The sequence below is a fragment of the Callorhinus ursinus genome, unplaced genomic scaffold, assembly GCF_003265705.2.
Source record: "Callorhinus ursinus isolate GAN/ISIS: 27379988/994484 unplaced genomic scaffold, GSC_fseal_2.0 scaffold40, whole genome shotgun sequence".
NCBI lineage: Eukaryota > Metazoa > Chordata > Mammalia > Carnivora > Otariidae > Callorhinus > Callorhinus ursinus.
Genome location: NW_027397102.1, coordinates 1,803,811 through 1,816,191, shown reverse-complemented (window position 1 = coordinate 1,816,191; position 12,381 = coordinate 1,803,811). Strand labels below are relative to the sequence as shown.

Sequence of the window (12,381 nt, the reverse complement as noted above, 5' to 3'; positions counted from 1 at the left end):
TATCTTGACTATTGTAAATAATGTTGCAATAAACATAGGAGTGTATATATCTTTTCAAATAATTGTCTTTTGTTTTCTTTGGATAAATACCAAGTAGTGGAATTACTAGATCATGTGATATTTCTATTTTAAAATTTTTGAGGAACCTCCATAATGTTTTCCATAGTGGTTGTGCCAATTTATATTCTCAAGAACTGCACGAGGGTTCCCTTTTCTCCACATCCTTGCCAGACTTGTTATTTTTTGTCTTATTAATACTAGCAATTCTAACAGATTTAAAGTGATATCTCATTATGGTTTTTATTGAGCATCATTTCATGCATTTGTTGTCCATCTGTATATCTTTGGAAAAATACCTATTCAGGTCCTATGCCCATTTTTCAATCAGATTGTTTGTGGGATTTTTTTGCTATTCAACTCTATATTTTTTAACATATTTTTAATATTAAGCCCTTATTAGATATATCATTTGCAAATATTTATGTTCATTTAGTAGGTTGCCTTTTTTTGTTGATAGTTTCCTTTGCTATGCAAAAACGTTTTATTTTGGTGTAGTCCAAATACTTCACTTTTACTTTTGTTTACCTTGCCTGAGGAGAGATATTAAACATATTGCTAAGGCTGAAGTCCAAAAAAGCACTGTCTACATTTTCTTTTAGGAGTTTTGTAATTGCAGTTCTCACATTTAGGACTTTAATCCATTGTGTTTTTATTTTTGTATATGGTGTAAGAAAGTGATCCAGCTTCATTTGTTTGTAACTGTCTAGTTTGCCCAACACCATTCATTGAAAAGATTGTCTTTTCCCCATTGCATATTCTTGTCTCCTTTGTCATAGATTAATTGATCATATGTGTGTGGATTTATTTCTGGGGTCTCTATGCTGTTCAACTGATCTATGTGCCTATTTTGTCTAGTACCATTCTGTTTTGATTACCACAACTTTGTAGTATGTCTTGAAATCTGAGGTGGTAATACCACAAGCTTTGTTCTTTCTGAGGATTGCTTTGGTTATTCAGGGATCTTTGTGGTTCAATACAGATTTTAAGATTATTTGTTCTAGTTCTTGTTTTATTATATGTTGATAGGCACTGCATTGAATCTATAGATTGCTTTGAATAGTATAGACATTTTAACAATATTAATTCTTCCAATCCATGAGCATTGTATATCTTTCCATTTGTTTATGTTATCTTCAGTTTATTTTACCAATGTCTTATAGTTTTCAGAGTATACAACTTTCACCTCCTTGGTTAGATTTATTCCTATGTATTGTATTCTTTTTGATGCCATTTTAAATGGTATTGTTTTCTTATTTTTTTCTGCTACTTTGTTATTAGTGTATAGAAATGCAACAGATTTCTGCATGTTAATATTATATCCTGCAACTTTACCAAATTCATATATCAGCTCTAATTTTTTTTGGTGGAGTCTTTAGGGATTTCTATATGAAGTATAGTGACCATTTAACTTCTTCCTTACCAATTTGGATACTTTTTTTTTTGAAGGATTTTATTTATTTATTTGTCAGAGAGAGAGGAAGAGCACAAGGAGGGGGAGCAGCAGGCAGTGGGAGAAGCAGGCTCCTCACTGAGCAAGGAGCTCAGTGTGAGACTCGATTCCAGGACCCCAGGATCACAACTTGAGCCAAAAGCAGACTCTTAACCAACTGAGCCACCCAGGCATCCCTGGATGCCTTTTATTTAATTCTGTTGGCTGATTGCTGCAGCTAGGGATTCCCATACTATGTTGAATGTAAGTGGTAAGAGTGGATATCCTTGTCTTGTTCCTGAGGTTAGAGGAAACATTTTTAGTCTTTCACCATTGAGTATGATGTTAGTTGTGCGTTTTTCATATATGGCCTGTATGTTGGGGTATGTTTCCTCTAAACTCACTTTGTTGAAAGATTTTAATCATGAAAGGATGTTGTATTTTGTCAAATGCTTTCTCTCCATCTATTGAGATGATCATATGCTTTTTAATCTTCCTCTTGCTAATGTGATATATCACATTAGTTGATTTGCAAATATTGAACCACCCTGACACTCTGTAATGAATCCCACTTGATCATAGTAAATGATCCTTTAATGTATTGTTGAATTCAGTTTGCTAATATTTTGTTGAGGATTTTGCATCTATGTTCATCAGAACTATTGGCATGTAGTTTTCTTTCTATTCTCTCTTCTCTCTCTCTCTCTCTCTCTCTCTCTCTCTCTCTCTCTTTCGTAGTGTCTTTGGTTTTGGTATCAGGGTTACATTGGCCTCATAAAATATATATGGAAGCTTTCCTTCCTTTTCCATTTTTTGGAATAATTTGAGGAGAATAGGTATTAACTCTTCCTTAAATGTTTGATAGAATTCACCTGTGAAGCCATCCAGTCCTGGACTTTTATTTGTTGGGAATTTTTTGACTACTGATTTAATTTTATTACTAGTAATTGGTGTTTTCAGATTCTCTGTTTTTTTCTTTTTCAGTTTTAGAAGATTATATGTTTCTAGTACTTTATCTAATTTCTTCTAGTTGTCTAACTTGTTGGTATATAATTTTTCATAATATTCTCATATAATTGTTTGTATCCTGTGATGGTTGTTATTTCTCCTCCTTCATTTCAGATTTTATTTATTTGACTCCTCTTTTTTTCTTAATGACTCTGGCTAAGGGTTTATCAGTTTTGTTTATCTTTTCAAATAACCAGTTCTTGGTTTCATTGATCTTTTTTATTGTTTTATAGTCTCTATTTGTTCTTTTTTTCTGGTACTTATATACCTTTAGGTATATAATTAGGTTGTTTATTTGAGATTTTTCTTGTTTTTTGAGGTAGGAGTATATCACTGTCATCTTCCCTCATAGAACTGCTTTGTGTCCCAAGGATTTTGGAACATTGTGTTTTCATTTTCATTTGTCTCCATGTATTTGATTTTTTTGTTGTTGTTGTTGATGATTCATTGGTTGTGTAGTAGCACATTTCTTAGCCCCCGTGTGGTTTTGTTCTTTCTAGTTTTTTTCTTGTAATTGCTTTCTAGTTTCATTGTTTTGTTTGAAAAAGATGCTTTACATGATTTCAAACTTCTTAAATTTATTGAGAACTGTTTTGTGGCCTAACAAGTGATCTACCTTGGAGAATGTTTCATGTATACTTTAGAAGAATGTGTATTCTGCTGCATTGGTGTAAGTGGGGCGTTTAAGTCCCCTACTATTATTGTATTATTATCAATGAGTTTCTTTATGTTTGCTATTAACTGTTTCATACAGTTGGGTGCATAATATGTACAATGTTTAGATCTTCTTGTTGGATTTTCCCCCTTTATTATGATATAGTGCCCTTCTTCATCTCTTGTTGCAGTCTTTGTTTTAAAATCTAGTTTGTCTATGCTAAGCAAAATAAGTCAGTCAGAGAAAGACAAATACCATAGGATTTCACTCATATGTGGAACTTAAGAAACAAAACAGATGAACATAGGGGAAGGGAAGGAAAAATAAAATAAGATGAAATCAGGGAGGGAGACAAACTATAAGAGACTCTTAACTAAAGGAAACAAACTGAGGGTTGCTGGAGGGGAGGTAAGTGGGGGGATGGGGTAACTAGGTGTTGGGCATTAAGGAGGGCACTTGATGGAATGAGCCCTGGGTGTTATACGCAACTGATCTAATCACTAAATTCTACCTCTGAAACTAATAATACACTGTATGTTAATTAAATTGAATTTAAATTTAAAAAAATTTAAAAATCAGGTTTGTCTGATGCAAATATTGCTACTCCACCTTTCTTTTGAAATCCATTTGTGTGACAAATGTTTCTCCACCCCCTCACTTTCAACCTGCAGGTGTCTTTACGTCTAAAATGAGTCTTTTGTAGGCAGCATATAGATAGATCATCGTTTTTTTTTTTTATCCATTCTGACACCTTTTGATTGAAGCACTTAGTCCATTTACATTCAGAGTAAGTACTGATAGACATGTATTTAGTGCCATTTTATTACTTCTTTTGTCATTGGTTCTGGAGATTTTCTCTGATCCTCTCGTGTCTTTGTCACTGTTCGTCTTCCTTTCCACTCAAAGAGTCCCCTTTAATATTTCTTGCAAGGCTAATTTAGTGGTCACGAACCCCTTTAGTTTTTCTTTGTCTGGGACACTCTTTACCTTTCCTTCTATTCTGAATGATAGGCTTGCTGCATAGAGTATTCTTGGCTGCAGATTTTTCCCATTCAGCATGTTGACTATATCATGCCACTTTCTTCTGGCTTGCCAAGTTTCTGTTGAGAAATCTCCAGCTAACTTTACTGGTCTTCCCTTGTAAGTTAAGGACTTCTTTTAACTTGCTGCTTTTAAGATTCTTTTTTTAATCGCTATATTTTCCAATTTTAATTATGAAATGTCTTGGGGTTGGCCTTTTTTTATTTTGATCAGAGCTTTCTTTTCCTCCTGGATCTGGATGTCTGTTTCCTTCCCTAGATTAGGGAAGTTTTCAGCTATTATTTCCTCAAGTAAATTTTCTGCCCCCTTTTGTTTTTCTTCTTCTTCTGAGATTCCTATAATCCGAATGTTATGTTTAATGGAGTCACTGAGTTCCCTAAGCCTATTCTCATGTTGCATAAGTCTTCTTTCTCTCTTTTGTTCAGCTTCATCATTTTCCATTATTTTTTCTTCTGTATCATTAATTCATTCTTCTGCTTCTTGCAACCTGCTGTTCATTGCATCAAGCCTATTTCCAGTCTTATTTATTGCATTCTTCATTTTTGATTCTTTTTTAACTCTTTTATGTCTGTGGTAAGGGTCTTCCTGATGTCTTCCATTCTCTTCTCAAGCCCAGCAAGTATCCTTATGATCATTGCTTGAAATTCTCCATCAGGCATGTTACTTACATCTCTGGCCATGACCTTATCTTGTTCTTTCATTTGGGAACAATTCCTCTGCCATGGCATTTTGTATGTCTCTGCTTTCATTTGTTAGAAAAGCTGGTTGTGTCTCCTCCTGAGAGTAATGACTTTATGAAGAAGAGGCCATGTAGTGTACAGGGCCAGGTGCTTCAGGGAGCATCTCTGGTGTGTGCTGCATGTGCTCTGCTGTTGTGTTTTGGCTGCTCTTTCCTTCAGGCCAGTCATCTACAGAGACTCTCCTTGCCTGCAGTGGGCAGTGTTTGGTCCTTGGCCAGAATGTAGTGAGTTTTAAGTAAATGTACTCTGGTCTGCTTGCTGAATGAGACCTGATACTACTTCATTCAGAACTCTCTCTCGGGAGACATGGTTTGGGCAGGGGTTTCTGCTGGTTTTCTGGGGAAGGGGCCCGCCACACTGGAACTGAGGCAAGCTTGACTGAGAAGGGCAGTCCCACCTGAGCACAGGGGTATGGGACTTGGTATAAGCAAGTTAGGCAGCCTGTGTCATTGCTGCACTGCTCCCTGCAGATGGTTCTGTGTTTGTGCTGAGGGGCAGAGGAGGGAAATGGGGCCAAGTAGCTCCCTTGTCCCTGGAGAGGCATCCTTGTAAACACTCCCTGTTAGGGAAGCACTCTGAGAACAACAATATTCTCCCCCTTGTGTGTCCCAGGTGTTTTTCAGATCACTGTTTCCATACTGTCTGCCTCTGGGTTTTTTGCCTGCCTTCTCTCCAGGAACAATGCAGTGCCCTCAGGGCTCTATCCCACCCAAACCCTCTGACCTTCAAAACTCTAGGCTTTAAGCCCCACTAATTGCAAGAACTCACGAAAATCAGCCATTCTCATTTTCCCAGCCAAAAGCTTTGAGGAAATGTTCTCTTTGTGTGTTCCCCTGTGTGCTCTACTCTCTCTCTCACCCTTCTCTGCAACCACAGATCCCTCCCCTCTGCAGCACCCAAGATCCATTTCTCCACTAAACCATGTCTCCACACTTCCTCCCTTCCTCATTGTGGCTTCTACCTTGAGTTGTGGAGTTTGTTCTGTCAGTCTTTAGGGTGATTTCTGTGGTATTTAGAATGATTTCATTGTTATCTAGCTGTGTTTGAGGGATGATACGAGCCTAGGGTCCACCTACTCCACTGCCATCTTCCACCCAACTCCCTATTTTAATAATTTTAATAGAGTATATCCCAGAAGGGATATTTTTGTCAAGAAAAAATTTCTATAATACAAAAACAAAAATTTGCTTTAATTTGCTAATTAAACCTTCTGGTGTTGATGATAACAAGGGCTTAGAAAAATTAGTCTTATCAAATGCCAGACACTTATCCAGAAAAACATTGAATTAGACTCTAGCATATTATGTGTTTTATATAGAGCCCATTTTCCTACTGTTTTGTTTGGATAAAACTTTTTTGTTTGAAACCATTAGTAACTGTTTAAGGTAGAAGAGGTTTCTGATTTATTTTCAATCTTGTAGTTTCTGCTGCCAAAATAAATAACCCATTAGGAAGAAGAACAGAATAAATAAGTTAGTATTTGTTGAGAACATATTAAGGTTATGACATTACAATCATAAGAGGCATCTGCATTATTGTCTGTGAACTCAAGGGTTTTGTATTTATTTGGGGACATAAGACACATATATATGAAAATTTGCCTAACAAAGCACAAGCATAACAAGGTATGTTATTGACCAAATAAATAGAACCATGAAGTTTATGCTACAGGAATTCAAAGGAGAGAGTGATTCCTGTGGCTAGTCAGGAAATGCTTTACAGAACAGGTAGAATTTGGGCCTTAAAGATTAGATAGGATTTGAATTGGTGGCAAGGAATAAAAATACAGTAGGTACAAGGAAAATCACAGGTTATAATGCATGGGACCCCAAGCTAAGTGAGAGGGACTTAAAGAAAGTAGTTTACCTCCAGCAAAAAGTTTGAATGGTGGGGAAGTGGATGGGAACTCCTTGAAGTCAGAGACCTAGTCACCTTGATTTCAGTATTCTCTGAAAACCTTGCAAAATAGTGTTGCATATAGAAGATGATGATGAGATTAAGTCAGCAAGTAAATTGGTGTCAGATTGGGTAGTCCTTCGATAGGGGACTAAGAAATGTATTATATGGGTAATGGGGAACTACTGATGGTTTTTGTGCAGGTTTTTTGTGCAGGTTTTGTGCATGATGTGAGGAAAATGTTGTTTTAGGAAGATGATGAAGTGATACTCCTATCGAAGCACACTTCCATCCTATGTCAGAGATTGCCCTAATTTCTGGACCTTCTGAGAGAATTGGTAAGAGCCCTTCTCTTCATCAGAACTCAAACCCTCCAAGTACATCATGTATATAAGAGCTCTGATTCTGAGACAAGGGGCCTTTCACATCACGAACTGTGTTGTTTAGAGACATCTATGGGTGACATTCTGTGCAATCACCTGCCAGTCAGAGACAGCCATTGAATCTTGCTTAAAGAAAAAAAATACCTTATCACATAGTTCTTTGGGCCTAACCAGACCTCTGTGATCATGCATGAGGAACTTTAAGATACTACCACAGTACTTAGGCAAGGCCCTAAGTTAAATTCATGTTTTCTGCCTCAAAGAATATACTCCTACAGGGTACCAAATTGTCCTTATTTATTCCCATGCAGAGTAGCAATAGGTAGGCCAAGTATGGAAGAGTCCATAATCTCAGTCACTTCTTTACCAGCTTTCTATATAGGAATTCAAGATATATAGGCCTATACTAACATTTTACCAACCTGATCTTCCAATGTTATACTTATGAATACACACTTGGGATGATTAGTTGAGTGGCTCTATTCCAAAAGGCTATTTTCTATCATTCAGAATTCGTACAGGGGTTAGTATCATTCTAGGGGAGAATGTCTGGTTGGTTGACCAAGAATATTTAGGTAAAGGACAGGGGAGATGGAAAAACTAACATTTGTTAAATTTATTTGAGGAGATAAGACACATAAATGCAGAATTGCTTAAAAAACACAATAAAAGATATAATGTTAACCAAATGAATAGAACCATAAAGTTCTATAGAAATTCAAAGAAGAGTGATTCATGTAGGTTGGACTGGTCAGAAAAGGCTTTACAGAGGAGGTAGAATTTGGGCCTTAAAGATTAGATTAGAATTTGGATTGGTGGCAAGGAATGAAGAGGCAGAAGGTACGTGTAAGTCACAAGTAATGCATGAGACCCCAAGCTAAGTGATGAAGATAGTAACCTGGCTCCAACAAAGAGTTTGGATGGTAAGGGACTGGATGGGAATTCCTTGATTTCAGAAACACTGTCACCTTTATTTTATTATTCTCTGAAGCCCTAGCAAAATAAGTTTGCATGTAGATAACTGCTTGATTCTAAGGGTACAACTAACTTTTGTTGAATGGCTATTTTATACAAAATGATTTATAGGCATTGTCACATTGAAGGGTCATAAACATTTTGTGAGCTGTAAATATTAAATAACCCCACTTTATAGTTGAGGAAACTCAAGTGTAGAGAAGCCCAAAGTCACATAGCTAATAAGTGACAGAATCTGGAACCAAAGTCCAAACCCTTAACCACCATACCACCCAGTGTCTCTCCTTTGCTGTATACTTTTAATTTTATAGACTTTTTAAAGATCCATTAAAAAAATTATCTCAGTTCCTATGCCTCTTTCATCAGAAATAGAATGATGAAAAAACATGGATAAAGCTCTGGCGTGGGAATCATTTCCCAGCTTTGCCACTAGATTCAATGCATGAGTTTTGGAAAGTCCCTTCTCTTCTCTGGACTTCAGTTTCAATTGCATGATCTCCATGCTATCCTCAGCTCTAAAGTGTGATGTTCTGTGATCCCATCTGATATTGAGGAGTTAGAAGTCAAACTCAATAACCATAACCAGATACCTTTCGCCAAATGGCTCTTTTTCTTTTTTTGGAAGAAATATTATATCTAAGCAGCCACTGTAAATTCACATTATAAATATGCCTCCCTTATTCTAGAACAAAATTTCTTTAATCAAGTATTCTCCTAAGTACACCCAGTTGCTACCTCTTATCACATCCACCTAGCATTTTGACCACCAGGCTATAAACAAACTAGTCTCACACTCATCATTTGCCTTTACTTGAGAGTAGAAATTCTAGGTCTCATCACTGAAAGTATCAAACATAACACAATAGACTAGGGAAGGGCTACCCTTTAAGTAGTTAGGCATTTTCCAAGTGACTTGTTTCCATGTTTCTAGTTAAGAGGGAAGTGACCACACCCATGGCTCCTGAGAAACTTAACTCCTGAAATAATATCATGGATGTTCATTTTACTGATTTACTTGGCAGTATCCAACCCTCAGCTCTGAATTGGTCCCTTTCCCTGAAATATTGAAAGTCTCCAATCAGTCAGTTCAACTCAGAAAGCATTTCCTGAAGGTATACTCAGACAAGGTACTGTGAAAGGATACAAAGATAAATAATAGGTGACCTCTGCCCCTGTGGAATTTGCAATTGTAAGGAAGGATAGGAAAAGCACACAAGTCTAACACAAGACTTAATGAGCACATTGCCATAAAAGTGATGATAGCAATTGCATACCTAATGTAGGCTTAACCCCATGCTAAGTACTGTGTTATACACATGGTAAGTGTGTGATTGTTGGTGATGCTTAAACACTGAGTATATCAATAAAGGGAAAAGTATATGGGCCATAATGGTGAAAGTTTTAAGGAAGAGACAGGACTTAAGTTAGCTGTTATTTGGATGGGTAACATCTAGATAGATGCTAGAAATAAGGAAACAACATTCCAGGTAAGAAGTATGACATGAATGTGGCAAGATCACTGAGGAGAACATCCATTCCTAAATACAGGGTGGGCATTGTAGGTTTTGGGAAGTAATCTTAAGAGAGGTAAGATATGGACAGATGGTAGAGGGCTTTGTAGACTTGAAACAATAAGAAATCACTATTAACTTTTGGTCTTGAGTGATATTGATATAATGAAAGATAAATTTTGTAAAGATTACTTAGTTACTAGTATGCAGGATGAATTGAAATTTGGAGAGACAAAAAACAGAAAGAGCAATAGATAGTTGGGCATATGTCACAATGGCTTCATGAATAGTAGTAACACTAGAAATGAAGAGGAAGGATTAAAGCCAGGAGACATTTTAATTAATTGGAAATAATCCCAGTGACTAGAGAGATCTGGGAGTCATTCATATAGAGATGGCAGTTAAACCTATGAGAGGTGTAGGAGATCATCAAGGGAGAAAGTAAATCTAGGGAAAGGAGATAAATGTGAAATTTGGAATCACCTAAGCAATGTTGAGATGCATACATAAGGACAAGGAAATGAATGGAAAAAAAGAAATTGAGAGTGTAAAGGTCAGAGCCTTACAGGATACTCATAATTTGGGTGAGAGCATCATAAAAATACTGTGAAGGAGAGAGTATTGCCCTATTTTACAGATGAAAAAGCTGAGGCTGAAAAGATAAAGTGACTTATATAAGGCCATGAAGCAGTTGCAACTCAACTCAAGTTCTTCCAGATTCCACATTGTGTCCATTTCCCTACACTTCCCTATCTCTGAAAACCAGTGACTAGAAAGAAGTGTACACATACTGTTATGGTCCCTTCCCATGGTATCCAGAGTTTATATGGGGATATAGGATTTTAAAGGAAAGGAAGAGATCGAGAATGAGACAGGAAGAGAATGATTGCTGAGCATACACTAATACTAAAATTACATCATTCTTGGTTTAAGTAGACATCTATTGAATAAATGATGAAATCACTACAACACAAGCATCAAGAGCAGGTGGGAGTGGGGAAAGCAGTATAGGTGCAGATAGTAGAAGGCAAATTGACTTCCTAAATTCTTCATTTGTCTTCTATTATGCATAGCATGATTTTTTGAAGTATCTGCATTTTTTCAATTTAGTCCTCACCACATGATGACTCTACCTTTGCTGCCTTAGCTTGATCTCCCCCAGAAGTGGTACCTTGACGTTGATAATCCAGTTTTTCAGCTCAGGCTTCAATGTTTGCAAGCCTGATCAAATAATTGCTGGGAGGAAGCATTCTGTGCTAAATAAGAGTGTGGACTGCAGTGGTAAAAACGCTAAAGAAACCCATTTAGCAGAATACTAAGTTTCTGAAAAGGTGCATTGCCAAACCATACCTACCAAATTCTGAGACACCCAACCTTAGCAAGGAGCAGAAAGACAAATATCACATTGCACTTCCAGATTGCCTTTCACACTTTATCAATCACCTTCTTGGTAGAAATGTATGGGTGGGATGAGATGTATGCTTAAGCACTTACTGCCTCATTTTCTCTTTGAGATTTTGACAAACATGAGTTATTTTCTATATATCCTTCACTGACGAGCTGGGTCAATACAGCTGCTTTCTGTTCAGACTTAAGGGCAAGAACACCCTAAGCCTGAGATTCCAGATAAGACAGAATGTTGTGCCCACCATGGAACCATGATCTGGAATCTATGTGGTTAACATAGTGGCATGAAAGTTTTCCAGCTTCCTGTGGCAAGGGTAACCCATACTGACTGGCATCTATACTCTGGGATCTAGACCTCACAGTTATGGAAGTACTCTGAGTGGCACAATGATTTCAATAAGAATATACTAACCAGAAACTGTAAGGGACAACCGCTCCCAACTTTTTATTTATTTGTTTATTTATTTATTCATTTATTCATTCATTCATTCATTCATTTAAAGTTTTTGGTTAAATTCCAGGTAGTGAACATACAGTGTAATATTAGTTTCAGTGATTCAACAGCAATAGTGATTCAACAATTCTGTACATCACCCTGTGCTCATAACAAGTGCACTCCTTAGTCCTCATCACCTATTTAACCCATTCTCCCACCCACCTGCATTCTGGTAACCATCAGTTTCCTCTCTCTACTTAAGTACCTATTTCTTGGTTTGCCTCTCTCTTTTTTTCCCCCCTTTGCTCGTTTGTTTTCTTTCTTAAATTCCACATATGAGTGAAATCATATGGTATTTCTCTTTCTCTGACAAACTTATTTTGCTTATCATAATACTCTCTAGCTCCATCCAGGTTGTTGCAAATGGCAAGATTTAATTCTTTTTTATGGCTGAGTAATATTCCATTGTACACACACACACCCCATCTTCTTTCTCCATCTATTGATGGACCCTTGGGCTGTTTCCATAATTTAGCTATTGTAGATTATGCTGCTATAAACATCAGGTACATGTATCCCTTTGAATTCCTATTTTTTGTATTCTTTGAGTAAATACCTAGGAGTGCAATTGGATTGTAGGGTATTTCTATTTTTAACTTTTTGAAGAACCTGCATACTATTTTCCAGAGTGGCTGCAGCAGTTTGCATTCCCACCAGCAGTGCAAGAGGGTTCCCCTTTCTCCACCTCCACACCTTTGCCAACACTAGCTGTTTCTTGTGTTATGGATTTTAGCCATTCTGACAGGTGTGAGGTGATATCTCATTGTAATTTTGATTTGC

General features: G+C 36.9%; 2 protein-coding genes across 6 annotated transcripts in view; one reads left to right on the top strand and one right to left on the bottom strand.

The window, feature by feature from the left end:
- The window catches only part of UPRT (uracil phosphoribosyltransferase homolog), a 107,089-nt gene that overhangs the window by 1,519 nt on the left and 93,189 nt on the right, over positions 1-12,381 (bottom strand). The window lies entirely within an intron of this gene.
- The window catches only part of ZDHHC15 (zDHHC palmitoyltransferase 15), a 156,148-nt gene that overhangs the window by 123,852 nt on the left and 19,915 nt on the right, over positions 1-12,381 (top strand). Inside the window, exon 11 of one of the 5 annotated variants that reach the window (XR_012374799.1) lies at positions 7,033-7,167. The exons of 3 other annotated variants lie outside the window; for them this stretch is intronic. The gene's annotated coding sequence lies outside the window, so the exon portion shown is untranslated. The remainder of the gene's footprint in view (positions 1-7,032; positions 7,168-12,381) is intronic. One more of the 5 variants, XR_012374800.1, reaches the window with a different exon arrangement.